We start from the raw sequence: 25,643 nt of genomic DNA, 5'->3' as shown, positions 1-25,643 counted from the left end.
GCCTATGGGGAGGCCCCTGGAACTGGAGCCTCCAGCCACAGCCAGCGAGGAGCTGATGCCTGCAATGATCACAGGAATGAGGCTGGAAGCCGAGTCTCCAGCCCCTGCAGAAGACAGTAGCCCTAGCCAACGGGGTGACTGCAACCCCATGAGGGTTCCAGGACCAGAACCATCCAGCTGAGCCACTCCCAGATTTCTGACCCCTGGGACCTCAAAGATAATAAATATTTGTTGTTCTAACCTGCTGGCTCTGGGGGTAATTTGCTTTACAGCAGTAAATGACTGATCTAGGGCCCCATTAAATCCATTTTAGTGTATGTGTGTTATGGAATGCCAGACCAATGTTAAAAAGAATGAGGTAGATAGAGCCCTGTGTCCAAACATGGAAAGATAGCCAAGGTATGCTGCTAAGTGAAAGGAAATCTTGCAGAGCAATATGTATCATGTGATGCTTTTTATATAAAAATATGCTGTCATCGCACAGCCAAACAAATCTGGAGGAATTTAGCCAAACTATTAATAGTGGTTTTCTCTCTCATTGCAGAAGCAGGGAGGGCACCCAGGAGTCCTTCACTCCTTATTTCTGTCATGTTTAAACTTTTTACGCTGTATGTGTCTTAGTTTGGTAAGCTGGTGGAAAAATATTAAAAAGGCATTTTAAAAAGATTTGCCTAAAATGGGCATGGTAGAAAAACATAGTAAATTGGCTTCAATAACTGACAACACTTGAGATCTCAGTGTTTAACAATTAATTTCTTTTTTTAAGTTTATTTATTTTTTGAGGGTAATTACATTTATTTATTTTTAGAGGAGGTACGGGGGATTGAACCCGGGACCTCATGCATGTTAAGCATGCACCCTACCGCTGACTTATATCCTCCCCCAGCAGCAGTTAATTTCTTAGTATTCTAAAGTTCACTCAGCAGCAGGGAGGGATGGGTGGGAAGGGCTTTGCTTCATGGAGTCGTCAAGGGATCCAGCTGGTTGATGGAGGCTCTGCTGTTTTCACACGTGGCTTCCCAGGTGGCCCTGGGCACAGATATCCAGCTGGCAGATGGGGAAAGCGAGGGTAGAGGATGAAGTGGGAGATTTTTCATAGGTCAGATCTGAAAATGATGCTCAGTCACTTCTGCCCACACTCCTTTTAGCCAGGATGCAGGCACCCTCTGGCTGTGGCTCCAACTGCATGACCTCAGGACCATCAGCTCCCCAAGTTCACTGTCCACTTTCATTGCGCTCTCCTGTCTGAGAATCTCAGCCACAGGAATATCAGGGCAAGGCCCTCCTGCTGCCCCCAGAAGCTACTGGCCACCCTGAGGAAGGAATGCAGCACATTCTAGAAGTTTAACTCAGCTGAGGGAGGCCCAGCCTGTCTGGTGCAGTCCGGTCTGTCAGTCAGGAACACAGCCTTCTGACCTGGTCCCCCTTCCTGCCTCCCCCTCCCAAGGGCAGGGCCCATCACCTAGGGTGGGGCTGTCTGAGGATGAACCGGGGTCATGGGGCCCCAGGAACTGTTTGCAAACTGCCATGTGCATCCGCGCGTATCTGCAAGCCGCCAGCACCAGAGTCGCCAAGGTCGAGTAGCGTGTGACTGCTGTTCCCCGTGCCCCACCCACACACACCAGGCCCTGTGCTGAGGGCCTGCTGTGCAGGAGTGTGCAGGACCCTCCCAGCAACTCTCTGAGGAGGCCCCGGATGGGGAAACTGAGGCTCAGAGAGGAGACATCACTCACCCAAGGTTACAAAGCTCCTAAGGGAAGAGAGTGCAAGCAGGTGTGCTGACTCCAAACCCAGTGTTCCTCATCCTTACTCCACTTTATTCATCCATCAATTCATTCATTCCCTCTCCTGTGTGCCAGGCTCTGTATTGAGGATAGAGTAGTGAGCAAAATCCCAAAATGCCTAAGTCCTTTTCCTCATAGAGCTTATGTTCAGGGGTGGTGGGAGACAGAGAATAATAATAACAACAACAATAACAACAGCAAACACAGAGGTTATCTGAAAGTGGAGTGTTCCTATGAAATCTTTTGTAAGCTGAAATGGCATAATAGGACACATCTTGCTAAGGGATGCACAAAATACATCGAGAGAAAGCACAGATGCTCACACAGGCCAAAGCTTTGGCGGCTTGATGCTGAGATGCTGAGAGCGGTTCTGGGGAAAGAGCTTGGCGGCGCCACTCTGGCTGCATCGGGTGGGCGCTGCCTCTATGGTGGCTCCAGCAAAACAAACGCTGAACGCTATTTTCACTTTTTACCTTTTTTCGTGAAAGTGAACATCCTCTTTGGATTTCTTCTAGTTATAGGGAAAGCAGGTCCTAGTGTAAGTATTTTGTAAAACCAAAGTGGTATAAAGTGAACTTGGAAAAAAACAAGGGACACCCACATGCTGGGCACTTACCACGTGCCAGGCGTAGGCCAGTCCTTTTAGAGATTCTTTAAATTCCCCCAACAATCCTATGACACAGTGTTTTTATCATTCTTCATCATAGATGAGGAGGCTGAGACCCAGAGAGTCCAGATAACTTGTTCAAGGGCAGAGGTGGGATGTGGCAGGGCTCCAGAGTCCACGGCTCTTAACCAGCACACTCACCAAAACAAAACAAAAAAGCACCCACATAAACAAACAAGGCAATTTTAGATAATGATCAATGCTATGAAGCCAGTAAGGAGATGTGGTTGAGAGTGACAGGGGATGTGGCGGGAGGGAGATGGACGATCAGGGTCGGTCTCTCCACAGGAAAATGTGGGGAAAGACATACCAGGCAGAGACGGCAAGTGTGCAAATGCCCTGGGGCAGGCACGGGCAGGGACAGGGATGTCCGGTGGTCAGGGGCCTAGGAGACTAGAGGGAAAAGTAGAAATTGAGCTCTGAGAGTAAGTAGGGGGACACTCTGAAGGCCTTGCAGGCTACAGTAAGGATTTTGGTTTCTTCTCCAGAACAGTGAGACACTATTGGAGAAATGAAGCAGGGGAGTGATTGTCTTCAAACTGGGGGCCCTGAGGATTTTCAAGTTATTAATATTTATTTCAATAATCTAGTAAAATTGCCAGCCTCCAAACTGGACTATGGGGAGCCTGGAGCCTGGCCTGTGGTGGCATTTCTGCTCGTGTCTGAGTCAAGCAGGGCTATGTCAAGGCCAAGGAGAAAATAACAGTGCAGAGGGGGAAACTGACCACTTTTTTTCCTCAGTAAACTTTAAAATTTTCGGCACCTGGCTAGCTCAGTCGGTAGAGCATGAGGCTCTTAAAATTTTGGAATAATGTTAGATTTACAGGAAAATGGCCATGATAACACAGAGAGTTTCTATAAATCCTTCACTCAGTCATCTTAGTTCACCATGGAGTGTTTCACAAGAGAAACCAACTTTGGTACTTTGTTATTAACGAAATTCCAGCCTTTATTCAGATTTCACTCCTTTTTACACTAACATCCTGCATCTGTTTCAGGATCCAACCCAGGGTACCACATTGCAATTTTGTCACGTCTGCTTCATTTCTTCTGGTCTGGGACAATTTCTCAGTCTTTCCTTGCTTCTCATGACCTTGAGTTTTGAGGAGATCCTGCCAAGTATTTTGTCGAACATCCCTCTTTTTTTTTTTAACGAGTTATAGTCAGTTTACAATGTTGCATCAATTTCCAGTGTAGAGCACAATTTTTCAGTTATACATGAACATACATATATTCATTGTCACATTTTTTTTGCTGTGAGCTACCACAAGATCTTGTATATATTTCCCTGTGCTATACAGTAATATCTTGTTTATCTATTCTACATACGCCTGTCAGTATCTACAAATTTCAAACTCCCAGTCTGTCTTTTCCCACCCTCCTCCCCCTTGGCAACCAGAAGTTTGTATTTTTTGTCTATGAGTCTGTTTCTGTTTAGTATTTATGTTTTTTTGGTTTTTTTAGATTCCACATATGAGCTCTCTCATACGGTATTTTTCTTTCTCTTTCTGGCTTACTTCACTTAGAATGACATTCTCCAGGGACATCCATTGTAGAACGTCTCTTGATTTGAGTTTGTCTTTGTTGTTCTCACGATTATGTTGGGATTATGGATTTGGGAGTGGGCTACCACAGAAGTAGATGCCGCACCCTCTACACTATCTTATATTAGGGGGCACCTGGTATCCAGGTGACGTCACCTCGGAGATTAACCTTTATCTCTTGGTTCTCTTGATGGAGGTGGTGTCTGATAGATTTCTCCACGGTGAGGTTACCCTTCTTTCCTCCGTACTCTGCCCTTTGGAAATGAATCACTAAGTCCAGCCCATACTCAATGAGGATGGTAAATTAGTTGGAATTCTTCAGTAAGGATGATTTGTCCCTTCGCTCCCATTTACTTTTTATTTAATCATTTACTTATATCATTATGGACTCATATACTTATTTTAGACTTCGAGTTATAATCCAATACTGTGTTATTTATTTTGTTGTGTAAATGGTTCCTGCTTTGGCCACTGGGTGCTCTTTTAGTTTGGTTCCTGTGTCCCTTTGACGTGTCCTAGTCCATTTGTTTTTGGAGCATTTCCTTGCTTTCCTGCAATACAAGATGCTCCAGCTCATCTTATATTTTCCCTGTCTTAGCCTTAGAATCTGTCATCTCTCGGAGTCCTGATCACTTTCATTGGAGAATGGTATTTAGAAATACCAGCCTGTTGCTACTAGGGTGTCACTGCTTCTTGGCCCTCTCAGCCATCCCATGACATTCACTATATCTGTTCATTAAAAGCCAGCCTCTAGAGCCAACCTATTCTCAGAAGGCAGGAATCACCCGGAAGCATGAATACCAGGAGGTGGGTATCACTGGGAGTCTTCTTAAAGACTGTCTACCACGTGACTTAAACCAAAATAGGGCAATTGTGATGGTCAGGACCAACCCTCCTGTGCACTGTCAGGGGACAGGCAGGAGCATGACACAACTGTGAACAGGAATGAGGAAGCCCTTTCCCCACCGATACGCAAGGCTCTCTAAGACCCTCTGTTAAGTGGAAATAGCAGGGGGCAGAGCCACCCACGTGGTGTGAGACTTTTCAATGAAAGAAAAAATAGAATATATATTTATATTTGCAGAAACTATCTCTGGAAAGACATACAAGAAGCTGATAGCTGCCTTCTTGGGGAGAGGAGTGGGAACTGTATCTATAAACATATGTATCTATGTATCTATCATATCTATGTGTGCATATAATTTTAAAAAAATTTAGAACCATGTGAAAGTATTATCTATTCCAAAAACTAAATTGAAAATTTAAAAAAAAAGCTGTTCTGCCAAGTGAAGGACAAAACTGATGATTTCCCTGTGGCTTGGAAAGAGAAATGGAGTGGGCAGGCCAGGGCCCCCGGGGAGCACAGGGGCTAAACGCAACACGGTGGAGGAGCAACCTCATTTCCGCAGAACATCATCGTCTGTCACATTCAGTTTGTGCAACAGTTTGGATGCTGTTGTTCTTGTGTGGTTTGTGCTTAATTTGTAGCTGTGTGGTGTAGTGGCCAAGAATCCAGGACTCAGGACCCTGCCTGTGTGGGTCCAAATCCTGGCTCTGCCACTTCCTAGCTGGGTGACTGTAGGCAAACGACATCTGTCTCTGAGCCTCAGTTTCCTCTTCTGTATAGTGCGGACAATACTCGTCCTTGCCTTGAAGGTGGTGGTAAGATCTCGGTGAGTTAATACATGTCAGGGGCACAGAGCAGGGGCTCAAAAAAAATATAAGCGAGTATGGTTATTGAGTTCATTCATATTTAAGGAACAGAATAATTGAAATAATCCATGTCACCTCTGGGACTCTGAGAGGTTTCCCCCTTTTAAATGGATATTTGTATTATTCGAGCTGGAGGAATGTTGGGTTCCCATGTGTGTATGGCCCATGCCCAGCCCAGCACTGTTCATGCATGAACTGGTGTTGTCTGTCCCTTCCCCCAACCCAGACTGAGACTGAACTCAGCAGGGCACGGAGGGTCTGCTCACCCCACGTCCCTGCCATCCAGCCTGGTGCCCGGCACAAACTAGCATCCAGGAAACACTGTGTTGAGTGAACAAATGAATGTAAGCAGGCATGAATGAATGGAAAATCCAGCAATGTACATGTGACCTCGTTACTGAACTTCCCCTCAGGTGATCAGGGAAGGCTTCCAGGAGGAAGTTGGTGGGGATGGGGGGTGTTGTGTCAAAGAGGGTGTTCTAGGCAGAAGGGTCAGCCTGTACAAAGGTTTGGAGATCAGGCAGCATTCTATTCCTTGGGGGAACTGGAAGCAGGATGGAGGTCAGAGGGTGAGGGCTGGAGGTCAGGAGGGAGGAGGGGCAGGCAGGTGAGCAGGGCCCAGTTCACTCACTGTCAAGGTGGTTTAGACTTTGCCCTGAGCAGGAGGGAAGACAGGGCCTGGGACCAGGCATCAGAGGCTAGACAGAGAGCAAAGGAACCCCCGGCTGAGCTAGTGCCCCTGCCCCCAGCTGCATATTGCTGTGTCGGCTTTGGGCAAGTTGCTTCCTCTTTCTTAGTCTTAATTCTTTCATCTGTGTAATGGGCACTGGGTTCTTATGAGGGTGGACACCAGACTGGACCACAGTGTACACTCCCCTCACCTGCTGATGGGCTGGGAGGATCTGTCTGTAGGTTGGCAGGACAATCTGGCATAATGTATCACATCCTTACAATGTTTCTAACCTTCAACTCAGCAGTTCCTTTTCTTAGAACTTATCCTGAGAGAATAATTTAGGACCCATGAAAAGATTTGGCTCCGAGAATGTTCGTCAGAATGTTGCCTGCAACGGCAGAACAATTAGAAACAGCCTAAACGTCCAGCATTAGAGGAATGAAGGCGACGCTATCAAAAGTTGTGCTGAAGATTTTTATCTGATGACATGCAAAGGCTTTCATTCTGCATTACAAAAATTTTTTACTGCAAAAATAATATATCTCACTTTTAAAATATTCAAATCCTAAAAAAAGTTGTAAAGTAAAAACTGAAACATTCTACCTCCTCTAGGTCAGTTTCTACTCCTGAAAGTTAATCATTGTTAACAAATTATTAAATTATCTTTCAGACTTACATCAGCAGGTATACAAACATATGCACACACATATGTGTATTAAACAACATATATGTTAAGATGGTATTTTATTAAAAACATGTACCGTTTCTTTAAAAAATTATCTAGTTGCATATATCATGCTAGATTGTTACTGTAATGGCCCCCAATGCATCTGGCCTCTCAGGATTCATCCCCTGGGATAGGCTCCCCTCACACTGAGTTTGGACCTGATCATGTGACTTGCCTTGACAGAGGGGACATTAGCAAGCACGATGCAAGTAAGGGTCCATAAGGGCTTGCAGTTTGAGGCTTGTCCTCTTGAAATACTTACTCTTGGGATCCAGCTGCTAGGCTGCAAGGAAGCTCAGGCTAGAATGCAGGATTTCTGGCAGCTACGTGGAGAGAGGCTGGAGGACGAGAGGCCATCACGCAGCTTCCAGCCCAGCTAAACTCTCACGTGACGTCAACCATATGAGTGAGCCCTGCTGATGCCTCATGGGGCCAAAAACTGGCCTCCTTCACAGTGGTTTCCTACTCAGCAATCAATGATAGAAACATGGATTGTTCTGCAACTTCTAAAAAATCTTGAGGGGGGAGAGTACCCCTCAGTGGTAGAGTGGGTGCTTAGCATTCACGAGGTCTTGGGTTCAATCCTCAGCACCTCCATTAAATAAATAAATAAACCTAATTCCCTCCCCCTGCCAAAAAATAATTTTTAAAAATCTTAACAATATATGCATATATTATGAACATCCTCCTAGGTCAGTTCATCTAGATCAGCTCATTCTTTTTAACGACTGCATGGTTTTTCATGGGATCAATGCAGCATAAGTTACTTATCTGTCTCCTACTGATGGACATGAGGTGGCTTCTGATTCTTTGCCATGACAAACAGTGCACCCTCCTCGTGTGGATATCATTGCCAACTGGCATTAGAGTATCTTTAGAATAAACTCCCAGAAGCAAAACTGCTGGCTCAAAGGGTATGCACTTTAAAAGTTTTCACAGATATAGTTAAATCACTCTCTAGACTGGTTGTACCAATTTGTGTTCCTACCCATAGTTGGTAAGTGGGCCAGGCCCCCAGCTCTAATCCAAACTTGAAAAGCAACATTAGGCAGCATGAGTGTGTGATTGTGTTGTAGAAGTGGTGGGGGGTCAGGGTGAGGGCCCGGACTCTGGGGAAGATTTTGCTGCAGCTGCAGGGAGCAGGGTCTGGGGCCCCAACTCTCCCTCCCTCGGTTCCTTCCTCTTCTGCCCAGGCAGCTGTGCTCAGCACATCCTCTTGCAGCACTGCCCTTGAAGGCACTTCCCCAGCAGACCTGCTTCACAGATAGGCTCAAGTTCCTCCAGTCTTGACCCCCGCTCACAGTGACCCTCTGGCTTAGATAGGTCCCAGCCCCCACCTCCTGCAGAGAGGAGACTTCCAGGTTCATCTTGTGACTTTGGACAAATCTCTGATCTTGGAACCTATAACTGCGTTTGAAAACAATGTGAATGATAACAATAGTAACCTTTGGGCGCTGTTGTTTATTCCTTCAGCAAACATTTATCTATCTATCTATCTATCTATCTATCTATCTATCTATCTATCTATTATCTTTTCCTTCAGCAAGCATCCTAAAGAGGCATCCTGGCCTCTTGGGCCCCATGGTCTAGTGGGAGGTCGAGATGGATCAGGCAACCACATAGGTATGTATCTTTATGTACTTACATATGGAGGCTATGTCATCTGAAATCGAGTGCAAGCACACAAGAACCTGATGTAGCTAGATGGCTACTGAGTTGAGACCAGAAGATGAAGATGCTAAGAGAGGGTGGAGAGCAGGGTAACTGCATTCCTGGTGGGTATAATGGCTTGTGCAAAGGCCCTGAGGTGGGCAGGGTATGTCACATTCATTTTTGAGACTGAAAGAACCTGAGTGCACAGAGTGAGGGGGAGAGAGGACTGAGATGAGGCCCGAGGGATTAACAGGATCACACCAGGCAGGGCCTTGTGGGGCCACAATGTTGACCTTTAAACTGAGAACACCGGGGAGTCATTGAGAAGATTAATGAGCTAATATCTTGTAAAGTTCTTAATCCATGGTTAGTGCTCAATAAATGTTATTATTATTATTATTTTTTAACTTTCTGCACCTTCTGGGTGTCAGGCCAGAGAATTCCTTTGATCTTAAAAAGGCTCTCACTAGTCTGGGCCAGCTGTGCTCCTTGACTGGGAAGGATCCCAGAAGTAGCCCCAGTGTTTTCAGGAAATGGAGTCCAAATGCTGAGAGCATCAGTAACTTGCCCCCAACGTCACCCAGGGAGGCAATGCTGGAAACCCAGTTCTCTGACTCCAAGCCCAGTGCTGTTGTCCAAAGCAAGTTCTCATTATCTCCCTGCCCAGCTTGAAACCCACAAGGGCTCCCCACTGCCTCCAGAATGCCCACAGCCGGGCGTTCAAGGCCCCCTGCTTATCTCTCTCTGTCTCCTGACACGAACCCACACCAAAGTGGAGAGCAATGTTCAGTGTTGCCCAGAGGACACCAGAGAGCCTGCTGCCTGCCACTTATTTACCGGTACCATCCCCCCAACAGGAATTCGGGGGCTGGAGGCGCTCCAGTCTCTTCCCCAGTCTTTCCAGCGGCCCACAGGGCCCACCTGTCCTCCTATATTAGTTTCCTATGGCTGCTGTAATAAATTAGTAGCTTAGCTTAAAATAACACAAATTCATTACCTTACCTTTATAAAGGTTCAAAGTACAAAATGGGTCTTATTGGGCCCAAATCAAGGTGTCAGCGAGGCTGCATTCTTTCTGGAGGCCGTAGGAGAGAATTCCAGCTTCTAGAAGCTTCCTGCATTCCTTGGTTCATGGCCCCTTCCTCCATCTGCAAAGTCAGCCGTGTAGAGCTGAGTCCTTCCCACGCTGCGGTCTCTCTGTTTTTCTCTTCGGTCTCTCTCTTTCGCATTGAAGGATCCTCGTAACTATATTGGATGTCTTCACACTCATAATCTGGGATAATCTCCCTATTTTAAGGTCAGCTGATTAGCAACTTTAATTCCATCTGCAACCTTAATTCCACTTTGCCAGGTAACCTAATGTAGTCCCACTAATCACAGGATTAGGATGTAGATGCCTTTGTGGGGGTGGGGGGACACTATTCTGCTGACTACACCTCCCCTCCCTCCCTCACCAGGTCCTGCCCTTCCTCACAGTCCTCACCAGGCAGCTGCCCTTAGGTAGGGATGCAGGTGGGAGTGGGTGCTGCCCACATTTCTAGAAAGGAAACAACAGTCCTAACAGCACACCTTTGTGGAATGTTTTTGAATTTGTAAAGGGCTTTCACATACTTGGGGGTTAGTAGTCTCTGTTCTGCTCCACACCTGAGAACACTGTGATGAGAGAGGTCGGTGGTCGGCCCAAGGTCACTGGTCAGACATGAATATTGCTGGGCTCACCCCCAGACCTGACCCTAGCTCCTCCCTCCTTCCCCAACCCTCCCTGAACGGTCTCCCCATCCCCAGACCATATTAATGATTTTCCAAGGCCACTCCAAGGGAGTCCTGGGGCCAATTTGCCCTTATTTTTGGCTGCTGGCCAAAAGTCACGGGGTCATACTTGAAAGACTTCCTCAAACCCTGCAAGTCATTGCTCTGGAGGTTTCTGCCTGATTTGGAAGCAGGACTCCGCTGCCAAAGGAGCTATAACAGCTGCAGGGCTCCAGGGCAGCTGTTTGTCAGTGTGTTTCAAAAGCCTTAAAAATGTACATCCCTTTTACCCATTGATGCCACATGAAGGAAACAGACAAAAACGCAGAAGGGCGCATACCAGCTTGTGCATCACAGCATTACACAGAATCAAAGCCAAAGTAGATGACTGTCAGTAGGGTCTGGGTGAAATAAAAGGATGGATCCAATGCTGTAGTCTCATACAGTGATTAAATATAACAATATATATATATAAACAACAAGGTCCTACTGTGCAGCACAGGGAACTCTATTCAACAGCTTGCAATAACCTATAATGAAAAAGAATATGAGGGAGGGAAAGGTATAGCTCAGTGGTAGAGTGAGTGCTTAGCATGCATGAGGTCCTGGGTTCAATCCCCAGTACCTCCATTAAAAAGAAATAAATAAATAAACCTAATTGCCTCCCCCCACGACACAAAACAAAAGACACGAAAAAAGAATATGAGAAAACACATGTATAGGTATAACTGAATCACTATGCAATATGCCAGAAACTAAGAGAATGCTATAACTCCACTACAATAAAAACAACAACAACAACAACAACAATAATAATAAAAGACAATGTAGATCTCCGTTTAGTGATGTGCTAAGATGGCCTTGAATAAGCACAGGTAAAGATGCTCCACTCCATGGTCGAGAAGGAAACAGAAATTAAAGCCACGATGAGACCACACCTATTAGAAGAGCTAAAATTTAAAAGATTGATCATATCAAATATTGGCAAAGATGTACAGTCATTGGGAATCACATATAGTGCTGGTGGGGGTGTAAAATGGTATAGAAAACAGTTTAGAAAACAGTTTGGTAGTTTCTTAAAAAGTGAAACATACACTTATCATATGGGAGTCAACCATTCCACTCTGAGGACTTTACCCAAGAGAGATAAGAAGTCCATGCAAAAACTCGTATGTAAATGTTTAAAGCAGCTTTATTTGTAATAGGCTGAATCTGGAAACAACACAAATGTTTACCAACAGGTGAATGCAGAAACAAACTATGGTATACTCACACAGTGGAATACTACTCAGCAATGAAAAGAAATGAACTATCAGTCCACACAACATGAATGTATTTGAAAATAACTTGCTAATTATTTAGAAGCCAGATAAAAAAGAGTACATACTGTATGATTCCATTTACATAAAATACTGGGAAATGCAAACCTAATCTATGGTGACAAAATGCAGGATCAGTGTGTGTGTTGGCGGGGAGGGGCAGGAGGAATTACCAGGTAGCAGAAGGAAACTTCTGGGGGGTAGTGGATGTGTTCATCACCTTGAATGTGGTGATGCACTCATGTGTACTTACACTGAAATTTATATTATACACTTTAATATGTGTAGTTATTGCCTGTCAATTACTCAGTAAAGCTGTTTTTTAGAAAAGATGCCTGCCTTCCAGTTATAAGATAAATAAGTAGTAGGGATGTAATAATATACAACATAATAAATATAATTAACACTGCTGTATGTTATATATGAAAGCAAATCCTAAGAGTTCTCATCACAAGGAAAAAAATTTTGTATTTCTTTAATTTTGTATCCATATCAGATGCTGAATGTTCACTAAACTTTCTGTGATAATCATTTCATGATATATGTAAGTCAAATCATTATGCTGTACACCTTAAACTTATATGGTGCTGTGTGTCAATTATTTCTCAATAAAACTGTAAGGGAAAAAAAGGTGCCCTCTTGATAACATTGCTAAGTTAAAAAAAAAAAAGGAAGAAGAAGTCAGGTTCCAACAATATATACAGTCTGATTTCCTTTCTGGGGTAAAAAAGTCATTTATGAGTGTAAATTTCCTGGGATCAGAGGTGAAATAGACTTTTTTCTTTGCACTTTTCTGTACTTGCATAATGGTTTTTAATAACCACACGTTTGCATTTTGCCAGAGGAAAACCAAACAAGCACCTAAGCAGGGCCTAGCAACATCTTCCCCACCACCGCCGCCCCCATCACTCGGAGGCTCCGCCCCCTGCCCGGTCCTATCCAGCTGGAGGCGGGGAATTGACCTAGACTCAAGGGCTTCCGGAGAGCTGGTCCCTGTGCGCAGCGGTCCCCGGGGCAGTGACGAGAGCAGCCCTGCAGATGCTTCCCGGAAGGCCCGGGGGTCAGCCTAGACTACACCAGTAAATCACCCCAGGAAGAGGCCTGAGCATTTCCTCTGCAGAGGCAGGGCCAGCGAAGTGAGGAAATGCGCACAGGGTTTGGATGAGTCAGGGGACCCCACTCACACTTGAGTGGGGGGATTAAGCCAGTGGGAAATTTAAAAAGAGGAGGCAATGCAGTCCAGCTCCCAAGGACCCAAAACTGGGACCTGGAAAACCAGCAGGACCTTCCTTAGTTCTCAGTAACAGGGACTCCCTGCTTTACTCTTTACTTCCCTGGGCATGTATCTACCCCTGATGGGGAGTTCACCTGCCAACGAAGACTAGTTCTGAGCTCGTTTCTCAAGATAAAATCTGACTGGCCCGTCTTGGGTCAGGTGGCACTCAGTCAACCCAGCCAGTGGAGAGGGGTCAAGTATACTAAGATACCTTCTAAGGGTTTGTCAGGGAAAGGGCAGGCATGGACTGGACCACACAGAGCAAGCAGCTGGAGTCAGGATAAAGAGGATGTCCTTTGACCATCACCAGAGCTGTAGTCTCACCATTGCAACATTGACCCAACAACCATCACAATAAGCCACAGTAAAACCACACTTTCCACAGGCTGAGCAATTTCAACGCAGGAAGATGCTGGGTAGGAAGACACCAGTGCCTGTTACACATAGACCCTCGGAGACTCTTATCTAACCACTAGCATTTAATGTTAACAATAACACTGATCTAGCACCTTCTACAGACCAGACACCCATTCTAAGCACCTCACATATGTCCTCTCAAGTGACCCTTGTAACAACTCCAAGAGGTGGGTACTATTATCCCCATTTTACAGATGGGAAGACTAAGGCACAAAGAGATTCAGGAACTTGCCTTAGTTCACAGGGGCAGGATTCACACCTGGGCAGCCTGGCTCCGATGTCATGCACTTGCATGTGCCTGACACTGTTCCAGGCACTGGGATACAGACCAGAACACACATCCTACTCATGGGCCTGGGAGAGATAGACAATGACACACATCATGAGCTGTCGCTGTTGTCCTAAGTGCTGCAAGCTTGGTACTCGATGAGAATCTAGAAAGTCACCATCCTTACCTGAAGGGATCACAGAGGGTTTCCCTGCAGAACAGACATGGACGCGCTAAGTCCTACAGAGTGACAAGGAGTCAGGGAGGCAAAGTGGTGAGGGCACAGTGTATGGTGGGAAGAGGTCCAGGTGAGAGGGAACCGCATGTACGTCACGCCCTGCATTAGGTAAGTGCTTTGCTGGAAGTCACCCAAGGCAAAGGTGAGAAGGCATGATAAGGACCTCGCCCTAGCCTCCAGATGCCTGGCCCTGCTCCCTGTGACCCTGCCCGACCCCCACTGGCAGTCACAGTCCAATGCCCGCAGCTATCAGAGGTGGTAGCAGGACAAACCCATGGACTTATTTGATCGCGGTTTACTACCAAGTGGCCCGGAAGGACGCTAATCACTTCAGTGCCCAGTTTGTGGGAGTCATGATGATTCAGGGAAAAAGCCTCTCGCTGAATTCTGGAAGGGAATTCAGCCGACCCAGCTATCCATGCGTAGAGATGGTAGTCAGAGGCCAGCTTCACCTCAGGAGTGGGCCCCCCCTACCTCCCGCGGTCTATGCCATGCAGCCAGGCCTCTTTGCAAGGTCTTATTGTGGACATTGCTGGTTTCCCTAAATGAGTTCAAGAGCAAACGCTGGAGTTTTTGAGAAGTGATTCAGCCTCAGCATCTGATGATATTCTTGATGAGAATGACCAGTTTCTGGACTGTGACAGAGGCTGGGTCACACTTGAGGATCAGGCACTGCTCAGCAGGGCAAGACAGTGGTTTGGGCTCAAACTGACCAGCTGGAACTGACCCTCTCCTGCTCTCCAGGCAAAGCTGGTTTCACCTTCCTGGAGGGAATGTTAAAAATGCTCTTGACCTTTGGCCCAGAGGATCTACTTCAGAAAATTAACCCCCCTGAGATCCTCCACCAGCACACAGTGGGTATTTATAAGGATGCTCACTGCAGTGGCTTGAAATAGTTAAAAACTGCAGGCATTCCAAACCTATCCTGATGGGACTGGCTACATCCATTGTGGACACCCTCACTATGGACAACTGCAGTCCCCGAAGAGAATGTTCTAGCAAGGAGCAGCCTCTAAGAGTCACTTTTGGGGGAGGGTAGAGCTCAGTGGTAGAGTGCATGCTTACCACGCACAAGTTCCTGGGTTCAATCCCCAGTACTGCCATTAAAAAAAAAAAGAGTCACTTTTAGATAAAACAACATAAAAGTGACAAAACAATGAGTACTGGATTATTCCTTTTTTTTTTTTTTAAGATACCATTACTATAAGCTTTGAAAAAACTACCTGAAGCATTTATACTACACTTACCAGAGGGAAAGGGAATCTCAGGGAAGTGTCACTTTTTCAGCTTTCACTTTCTATAGCACAAAATTGTGCAATGCTTGACTTTTTCAATGATAAGCATGTGTTACTTTTGCTTTGAGATCTTTCTTTTTTAACGTAAGCATTTACTCTTAGTACTGCTTTCGCTGCATCCCAGAAATGTTGGTATGTTGTGTTTTTATTTTCATTCATTCTTAAGATATTTTCTTATTTCCCTGGTGATTTCTTCTTTGACCCATTGGTTGCTTAAGAATGTTGTTTAATTTCCACATACTTGTGAATTTCCAGTTTTCCTTTTGCCATTGATTTCTAGTTTCATTCTCCTGCAGACCATGTGGTACATTTGAAATCAGCAATGACTTAAAAAGAAAGAGAAAGTCTGGATAGCACGGTGGTGAGACGCTCAGGCCCAGGATTCAGACTGCCTGGATTTGAAGTCAGCTCCATCATTGTGACTCTGGGCATGATGTCATCTGTCTGTGTCTCAGTTTCCTCATCTGTGAAATGGGACATACCTCATGGGACTATTGTGAGGACTGAAAGAATTCCTACGATGAAAACCTTAGGTCAGTGCCTGGGGCACATACTAAGCGTTCAGGGAGTATCAGCTGTGATGATGGGGAGGAGATGGGGGAGGAGGATGGGACAGCGGCACAGTTTGGGGGGTGCTTCCACTGAGCTTGGTGTGGTGGCCACAAGCATGTACCTTGGAGCTCTCTGCCTTCCAGGAGCAAAAGGGGCCCTAACTCCTGGTGTGCTGCTTACGCCGTGGAAGGGTTCGTGTCAGTAGTGTTCTGTGTTCATTTGTTTCTTTCTCTTTCCTTCAATACTCATTCACTGGCCTCTAGCGACGTGCCAGGTCCTGGGAGGGGATCAAACATAAACTCTTCTGTGAAATAGGGATAATGATTGTCTTAGTCCGCTCTGGCTGCTATAACAAAATACTACAGATTGGGTGGTTTATAAACAACAGAAATGTATTTCTCATGGTTCTAGGAGGCTGGGAAGTCCAAGATCAAGGTAGATTTGGTGTCTGGTGAGGGCCTGTCTTCTTGCTGTGTCCTCACATGGTGGAAGGGGCAAGGGAGCTCTCTGGGGTCTCTTTTATAAGGGCACTAATCCTATTCATGAGGACCCCACCCTCGTGACCTAATCACCTCCAAAAGTCCCCACCACCAACACCATTACCCTGAGGGGTTAGGGTTTCAACATACGAATTTTGGAGGCAGGGATAAAAACATTTGGTTTATAGCAATGCTAGAACCCCCTGCAGGCTGTTGGCTTTGAAGGAGATCTTAGGAGCACTAGTGCTTAGCCTGGGGCAGGAGCCTCCAGGGTGAGGTCAGTACACAGAAGCTGTTGTTTAGACAAAGAGAAGTGACAGCATCAGAGCATCAGGGCCTCTTTGAAAGCCACCCCCCACCTGCAGGAGAATGGTCAACACTGCTCTTCCCTGGGGCTATATCACTGGGGAGGTACCCACTGCATCACTGTGTGGATTTCCAATAAACCCTGCCAATAAAACCTGCCCCATTCACACTTACCCCTAGTGCTTACATCAGTGCATGGCACAAAATGGTCACTTAGTTTTTAATTTAGTCGAACAGGCACTATTCTACTCATTCATTACTCATAACATCCCTGGGAAATAGGTAATGTATTTCCACTTTAGAGATCAGGAAACAGAGGCATAGAGGTTATATAACTTGTCCAAAGTTACACAGCCAAGAAGTGGCAGAGCTGGAATTTGAACCCTGGGAGGTATTTGTTGAAGGACGGAAGGAAGAAAGGAAAAGGTGAGGTGCAGGGTCTGGGGTCTACAGTTCTGAAACACAGGATCAGAGAGCAGGGCCCTTAGCAAGCATCCATCTCCACCCCACTCCCCTGTTGTTCTACAAGTGGGAAGTGAGGACTAAGGGCTGGGAGGATGGAGCCCCAAGGCCAAAAAGGAGATTAAAATTTAGGATTCCCAGTTCCCAGCCCAGCAATCCCAGGCAGTCAGGAGTTTGGGATGCATCAGAAAATCCCAAGTGTTAAGTTCCTTCCTGTCACTGGAAAGAATTTTGTAATGAGTCAAGTAGAATGGACAGTCACAAAACACAGTGCGATGTTAACAGCTAACATCTGATGAGGGCTTTCCTTGTGCCAAGTAATTTACAAAGTCCTTTATGTACATTACTACCTTATTGAATCCTCAAAGGAATTTCAGGAGGTGGGTAAGGCCACTAAACCCATTCCACAGCTGTAAAAACTGCAAGGCTCAGAAAAAACCAAAAAACAAAAAAACTGAGGCTCAGAGTCTCCAAGCGACTGGCTTCAGGTCAGAGAGCTAACAGGTAAAGGAGTCTGGGACTCATACCCTGGTCCCTGCCACAGCCCCTGGCCCCCACTCTTCCCCCGGTGCCTCACCACTAAATGGCATCACTAGTGATTTTCACATTTTAAAATATTAGCTGTTGCTGACAGTAACCCTAGGGACTGTGACTAAGAAATCAAAAAATAAGCAGAGCTCAGCAAGGGCCAAAGGGCTGTGCATGTGCCTACAAGGTACCTAAGAGGACAGGGAGGTGACCTGGGAACACTTCTCAGTAAACATGGCCCTGATTACTGGGTGAAAAGTGTTGGACTCCTGACTGGTTATGTAAGCTCTGTCTCCACCTGCTGACTCCTGGCCCGCTGAGTGGGGGTCTGAAAAGGTTCAGAAGACCAAGTCTAGCTCCTGAGGTCCCCTTTGAAGTCACCTAGCACATGGTCAGGCTGCCTGAGAAAGGCCTCAGCCAAGCCTTCCCTTCACTTCCCAGAAATGGACTTCCACTTGCCCTTCAGGAAACACCCACAGGCCCCTCCACAGCTTTCACGTGACTTTGCACAGAAGAAATTCATCTGGAGCCTGTTTCCTAAGTGGCTCTGGGCCATACACTTTCCCCTCATAATTTGTATCACGTGCAAAGGTGTCATTATCTCCATTTTATGGGTGAGGACACTAAAGGTGAAAGAGGTTAATAACTTGCTTCAAGTGATAGGGCCAGGGAGTAGAAGGGCTGGGATTTGAACCCAGGTCTTTTAAAGCAGAAGGCAGGCCCCGGGAACTGTGTGCTCATGACATATCTTTAGATGCAGATGGCAAGCAGAGAAGGGAAAGTTAAAGGGGCTAAATTCCTGAATCTTCCAGGCTATGTAGGGAACCGGCCTGGAATAATCACATCATCCTCTCTTCCTCTCTCTCTCAAACCTTCCGTGGCTCCCCATTACCTTTAGAATAAAGCACAACATTAACACGGCCTGCAAAGCTCTCCTGTAGGATGGGGCCTGCCTACCTTTCTAGCCCTGCCCTTGCCTCTCACAGATCCTGGGCTCCTACATTGTCTCAGCTTAGACTTTCCTCTCCACCAACTCCCCTCTCTCCTGGCTGACTTTTACCCATTGGTCAGGCTTGGGTTTACATACCACTTCCTCTCAGCAAAGCCTGCCCTGACCCCACACACCAGGTCAGGCCTCCCTGTGTTCCCACCACTTCCTCAACTCCTCTTGACCCTCAGGTTTATCACATTTCTCAACCCTTGGGCCACATCTATGTGCCCACCACCACAGCCTCAGTCCCAGAGCAGATTGTGTGATAAACACCCATGAGTGAAAAATGAATGAATGAAGTAAAGTGCTTGGCTTGGCAGATCCTGGAAGGCTGGGGAGGAGACAGACACAGGGTGAAGGTGGTAAGGTTGCTGGGCTGACCTGCAGGTTGTATTAATGACAGTACTCTAAGGGGAGGGTCAGTGTTCAGAGCTGGGAACACAGGCTGAAGTTTGAACTTTATCTTGTCTGTGATCTGGAGTCCTGGGCTGAAGGCATGCTGAAGGCAAGGCCCCAGTTAAAGAAAGTAAGGCTGGCCTCAAAGCTGCAGGGGAAGACAGGTAGCTCTGGGGAAAGCCACCCACAGGTCTCTGGACACAATGGAAATGGGGTAAACACACTCTCATGCCTTGGAATCTGGCCTGATTTTGCACAGTGTTGGTCAGGCATTGGGCCTTGGCCATCACACACTCACTAATCAAATCTGCTGAACAACTCCAGGAGGCAGGAACTGCTATGGGCCCCACTGGACAGATGGGGAAACTGAGGCTCAGAGAGGTAGAGTGACCTGCTCCAAGTCACACAGGGACTCTCCATCGCTGCCTTAATTAAACTCTGTATTGCAGCTCACTCGGGGTGGGGGAATCTAGACTACCTTGACTTTCACTGTTTAATAAGGTAGTCATTAACCACGGGTGGCTATTTAAAAATTTTATTTAAATTGAATGCAGTTTAAAATTCAGTGTCTTTCTTTTTTTGTATTTTTTTAAATTAAAGTATAGTCAGTTTACAATGTTGTATCGATTTCTGGTGTACAGCACAGTGCTTCAGTCATACATGAATATATTCATTTTCATATTCTTTTTCACTGTAAGCTACTACGAGATATCAAATATACTTCCCTGTGCTATACAGTGTAAACTTGTTTATTTTATATATATCAGTCAGTATCTGCAAATCTCGAACTCCCAATTTATCTCTTCCCACCCCTGAAAATTCAGTTTCTCAGTCACACTGGCCACATTTTATAGTGCTCAATAGCCACATGTGGCTTGTGGTTACCATATGGAAAAGTGCAGAGATGGAAAATTTCCATCATTGCAGAAAGTTATATTAATAGTGCTTGCCTAGACCATGGAGGTGGACAGGTCCACAAAGACCATTTAATTCAACGCTCTTATTTAGCAGATAGAGAAAGAGAGGTCAGGGACTGGTTCAAAGTCACACAGTGAATCGGTGACAGAGGTGGAATTCAAAACCTGGGCTCCTGGCTTCCAATCCAGTGCTCTCTCCACTGAAATAGGTTGACTCCTATCTCTTACCTGGGACTTAGTAAGAGCTTCTGTGAGGCAAAAAGACATCATAAACAAAGTCCAAAGACAAGTGACTAAGTGGAAGGCATAATTTAACATATACAGCAGAGGTTGATATTTACAATATGTAATAAGCTACTACAAATAAATAACAAAAAGATGACTACTCCAACTTAAAGACAGGACAAAGGATACAGCCAGGTAATTTACAGAAATTCAAATTGCCAAAAAATATGAAAAGATGCTAGTGAAAGAAGTACAAGCATGGCAGTAGAGGGTTTCTTTGTTTTGTTGTGTCTTGTTTTTTTCAAACAGATTGGTAAAGGTAGAGAAAGGATGGGGATGGGTACTGTCTTACACTGCTGGTGGGACTATAAATGGGTCCAACTTTTTTGGAAGGCAGTTTGGCAGCATCTCTCAACAGTAAATATGTAAATACCCTTTGACTCAGTAATCCTTGGGCTGGAACCCAGGGCCGCCTGACTCCAGATCTTGTGTTCTGAACCATGACTACTCCCTGTGAGTGATGGTCAGGCTTCGGTTGGAAAGGGCAGAGTTTGCTGATCAACGGGGAGACTTGTGGACTTGGCCGTGGGAGGTTTAAGCAGGACAGATCACTGTGGGTGAGTTCTTTGGAGCCTTTATCTTCTTGTGTGACTGGCTCAGATATTAGCAAGGACCCCGGCACAAATCGATATACCCTTGGTCAGCTGCTGAGGTGGCTTGGCTGCCACTCCAGTTCTGCAAATAATTGGAGCCCAGTCACCGGTGAATCAGCACCAACCACCCTTGGCAAGCAGCGCTGGGAAGGCGGCTTGGCGTGGCACACTGTGCTGGGTGTCAGGTGACTGAGAGAGCAGACCAGCTGGGTAGCTACTCTCAGGGTGATGCGGGCAAGTGACATGTTCCACCGCTACCTCAGTTTCCCCTTTCTTTCTTCCTTTCCTTTTCTCCTCCTATCTTTCCTTTTTTCCTCTTGCCCTCCTGCCCTCCCTTCCCATGAGTGGCAAGTATGCACCAGTTATTGTGACAGAAGGCAGAGCCCTCACTTTCTCTGCACACAGATGCCTGGTAACTTGGGGGCACAGAGCAGGGAGTAAGCACTGTGCCTGATGCGGAGGCGGGGAGGTTGGGATGGGAAAGGATGACTGAGCTGAAGCTTGACACTTAGTATGTGCCACCAGGTGGGCAGAAGGACAAGGCCAGAACCTTTGGCCAGGGCTGTAGGGGCCCGAGGGAGGCAGGCAGGGAGAGGCTAAGCAGTTGCTTCCAGAGGGGCCTGAATGCCTGGCTAAGAACTTTTGATTTGATTTCCTCTAGAGAGTGATCGAGAAGCACAGAAGGCCTTTTGTTTATACTATCCTTATAATTATAATTATTAAATTATAAAATAAATCTATTATATTACAAAAACCAAACAATATCCCAGAATGTTCATTAAAATAAAGTGAAAACTTCCCTCCAAACCCTCTCCTCAGTCGGAAGCCTTTGGTAACAATTTAGCATCTCCTTCAAGATCCTTTTCTATGCAAACATAACTAGATCCGTTTTTCTTGACAATAATAAAGCTCACCCTTTATATCCTGTTCTGTGACTTGCCGTGCCACGTAGGATAGACATCTCCTATCTTGGTACACAGAACTCCAGCATCCTTCTCATCAGCAACACCTCAACTCATTGATAAACGCTTCCCTTCATTCCACAAATATGTATTTATTGAACCCTATTGTGTACCAGGCATTGCCCCAGCTGCCGAGGATGGAGCGAAGGGGAAAACACAGTCCTTTCCCTCAAGGCCTCCATCTTCCTACTGCCAGACATCAGGCTACTTCCAATATTTTCCTATAATATGCAATGGTGCAGGCAGGGCTATCTTGTGCATGTAACTTTGTACCCATATGAGTATTACTATCGGGTAACTTATTTTAAATGGACCTGTGTGCACTGATTTTTGACAGTTATTGGCAACGCTGAGGTGTTTTAAAGCAGGAGGTGACACGGTTAAATCTACAGTCATCCACCAATCCACCCATGCATTTATCCATCCATGCATACACGTGCGCGCGCACACACACACACACACACACATCATGCACACATGAATCCATCTATGCATCCATCCTCTATCATTGGCAGGCCTGTGAACTGGATGTGGGGACACCGTGGATGAGGTGTCAGACCCTGAGAAGCTCACGCAGCAATGAGAGAGAAGAAAACAGCATCACAAGAGTTAGTCCAGGGCCAGATAAAGGTAAGGATTGCCTAAGGCCATCCCATTTTCTCCAGCCAGGATTCTGTTCTACGTGCTGTAGTCCCACTCAGTTCCTCCATTCCCCTCTACTCCTTCCTCCCTCCTATTCCAGTGCTTATGCTCACTTACCTCCCGCCTTGGAGAACCTAGTGGTATTCAGTCAAATTCAAAATCCTAAGAATATTAAAAAAGTTCTAAGTGAGAAAGTATTATCACTGCTCAACAGGTGTTCCCTCTCTCTTCCCACTGTTTTGGCTCCACCCTGGTCTGAGCCACCAGTTTCCCGCTGGAATGGCTGTAATTGCCTCCTCATTTGTCTGCTGACAGTCAATTCATTCTTCATACATCAACCAGAAGGAACTTTCAATAAGGTACTTTGGACCTTGTCACGAACCTGCTCACATCCTTCAATGGTGTCATTTTGGGCTTAGAATAAAATCTAAACTCCTAGGCCCACAAGGCCTAGTGAGGGGGCTCCTGCCTGACCCCATGCCTCTCTCTTCTCGCTCTACTCACTCCCCTCCAAGCACACAGGAGTCCCGGAAACATGCCAGCTCCTGCCTCTGCCCCTAGAGCTTCCTGTGTTTGTGGCCCCCTTGTTATGTAGGTCTGAGCTGAGATAAAGCCTCACAGAGGTCTTCCTTGATCACCCCATCTAAATCGGGAACCCCAATCTGATTATCTTCTCTCACATTCCCCTGGGTTTCCTTCTCCAGACCAATGCCTGAATTATCTTGTTAGATACTGGTTTCCTTATATGTCTAGTCAGGGCTTCAGGGAAGTCTGTGATTGGGAATATGGGGCCTGGAGAAGTGAGGGAGTGCTGGCCTGGAGCCCCCTGCTGACCACTCACTCAGATCCCCAAGTCCCTCCAGGCCAGAGCCTTTTGCAGGCACAGCCTCTCAAAGTCCTCACAACATTCTGGAAAGGGTGATATTCTTATTCCCATTTTACAGGTGAAGAAACTGTGGCTCAGAGATGGGCAAGTTTAGGGCGTATCCTTCAAGATTCCTTCCTATGCATGCAAAACTACACCCAAAGTTCATGTGACACTGGTGGTTAGTGTTGTGTCAGCCAGATTTCAGACCCAGTTCTGTTGCCTCCAGGGCAAGAGGTCCTGGCCAGACCATACTGAACCCCATGTCTATTTGGAGCTCCTGAGCCTCAGTATCCTGGACCAAGGCCATCCTGGCAATACACAGCCGAGCCAGGTTTCTAACTAAGGCTTGTCTCATCCCAAATGTGGCATCCTATCCTGGCACCTAGCTCTTTCCCTTCCCCAGGACTCATCTAGGAAATGAGGGAAGGGAAACTTCCTGGGTTCTCAGCCCAGAGGCTGTAGAGAGAGAAATACCCAACCTGAGCTAAGTCTGGCAGCCAGGCCCACCCACCCTGCTTCCTGTAGGAGAGGCCTGGGGTTACTCACGGTCACAGCTGAGAAGCCACCTAGGCCTTGGGACATCCTTGGCCGGCTCCCTCCTTTGAAATCCCCTCCTGGAGTCGGGGAGCCACAGGATCTTTCCCTGTGGAGCAAGCCCAGCCAGGATTAGTGAGGAGAACCATGGCCCCCCCTCCCCAACAGGGTGAGCAGCCCAGCTTAGCACTCAAGAGCCTGTACTCAGGGTCAAGACCCTAGTAAGTAATTTGAACTCCCTAGGCCTCAACGTCCCTGGCTGGAAACGGGGATACATAATAGTGCTAGGAACTGCTATTAGCAGTTTTCTCCTATCTGGGTAACTATGTCTTTGAAATGATGGAACAAACTGGAGAGAAGCTCAGGTTGCCACCCATTTTATGGCTGGGAAGCAGGAAGAAATCAGAAATCTGAGTCCTCAGATAAGTGTCCCAACCTAACTCATCCCCAAGTCCATTTGACTATTTCTCAAATGCTATTCAGACCCGTTTTCCCCCAGTGCTGCAGGTTCATCTCTTGTCTGGATTACCACAGTAAGCTGCTCACCCCTATTTCCCATCTTCTCTCTTCCACACTACCTATAGTTAGAGCAAGCTTCTTATAAGAAAAAGCAAATCTGTCTGGGTCACTCCTGCTCAAAATGTGTGGGTGGCTCCCCTCCTTACTCTGGTCTACAAGTTTCTACAAGATCCAGCCTCTACAGGCCTTCCAGCCCCACCTCTTGCCCCCTGCCTCTCTCCAACAGCCACAATGCAGCAGCATGGAGGTACTTACAGCTTTCTGTGGGCATTGCATTCTCTGGCTGCCCAGGCCTCTTGAAGCTCCCTCTGCCTGGACCCTGCCTAACTCAGGGTATGCATCCTGCCAGTAGCTTGGATAACTTTGTGAGAGAAGCCTTCTCTGAGTCCACCTCTACCCTGACCCCCTGCCTCCACCGAGCTCCTCCAGTTCCCTGTTATGTTCCCTATTACTAGTTCTCATCCACTGTATTTGTCTCTGTCTGTGCCCCTGTCTGCTTCTCCACCTGGTCTTGAGCTTGGAGAGGTTGGTCTCAGAGGGCAGGCCCACCGGGCTCACTCCTAACTCCGAGCCTGGCTCAGAGCAGATTGCCCCCAAACATTTGAATGAACTAAAATATGTCAATGGTCTGGGAACTAAAAGGCTCCAGAAGTGGTCGCTGCGCAGGACAGTTAATGCAAACAGGGAGACCAACCAAATTAGGTAAGAGGCTAACTGACAACAAAAGACTTAGCAGTTTGGGACGGGAGAAGCTGATTTTATCACAGGTTGCATGATGAACTGCTTATATTCACCCCCTTGGCTAAGGCCTTTGCAGACACTTTCCTCCTCAGTGCTGAGAACTAGAGATTCGGAGCCAAAGACCTGCTCAGTCTAGTTCCGGCCACCTCTTTGGGTGTGTTTTCTGAAAAATAAGACTCGCTACCTTCCCGGGTAGTCAAAGAATTCAAGTCTAGGAGGACACTGGAGGGCCACTTCAGCCATAGTGCTCATATTGGTTCTTTCTCTTCATTGTTCCTCCTTTTTCTTCTGCTCGCACCCTCCTCCTTGCTTGCCTGCCTGCCGCGGATTCCCGCCCCGCGACCTCCCACTGCCTTCTCGGGGCCCCTCTTCTTTTCCCTCTGCTCCGCCCCGACTGAGAAGGCGGGCCTAGCAGCCGGTGCACCAATCAGAGAGCCCCGAACAGTCTCGGCCTCCTGAGAGTCCCGCCCCACGCCGCCGCCCACCAATCCTGCCCCGCGCCCGCCACACCAGGCAGCCCAATCGTGGGCGGGCTGGGCCGCCGG

General features: G+C 46.8%; 1 long non-coding RNA gene across 2 annotated transcripts; it reads right to left on the bottom strand.

Annotated features, from left to right (window-relative positions):
- Nucleotides 1-789: 789 nt before the first annotated feature.
- On the bottom strand, nucleotides 790-25,558 carry LOC116663271. Of its 2 annotated transcripts, XR_004319501.1 has the most exons (7): nucleotides 24,613-25,558; nucleotides 23,851-23,947; nucleotides 22,554-22,598; nucleotides 9,764-10,048; nucleotides 2,401-2,587; nucleotides 1,734-1,862; nucleotides 790-1,313 (listed from the first exon to the last, which is right to left on the bottom strand). It is a non-coding gene; the product is annotated as an uncharacterized LOC116663271 (long non-coding RNA). The 2 variants fall into 2 exon arrangements; XR_004319500.1 differs by having other exon boundaries at nucleotides 790-1,862.
- Between the last annotated feature and the right edge of the window lie 85 nt (nucleotides 25,559-25,643).

The sequence above is a fragment of the Camelus ferus genome, chromosome 4, assembly GCF_009834535.1.
Source record: "Camelus ferus isolate YT-003-E chromosome 4, BCGSAC_Cfer_1.0, whole genome shotgun sequence".
In the NCBI taxonomy this organism is placed as follows: Eukaryota; Metazoa; Chordata; class Mammalia; order Artiodactyla; family Camelidae; genus Camelus; species Camelus ferus.
This window is presented reverse-complemented; position numbering and strand designations above follow the sequence as displayed.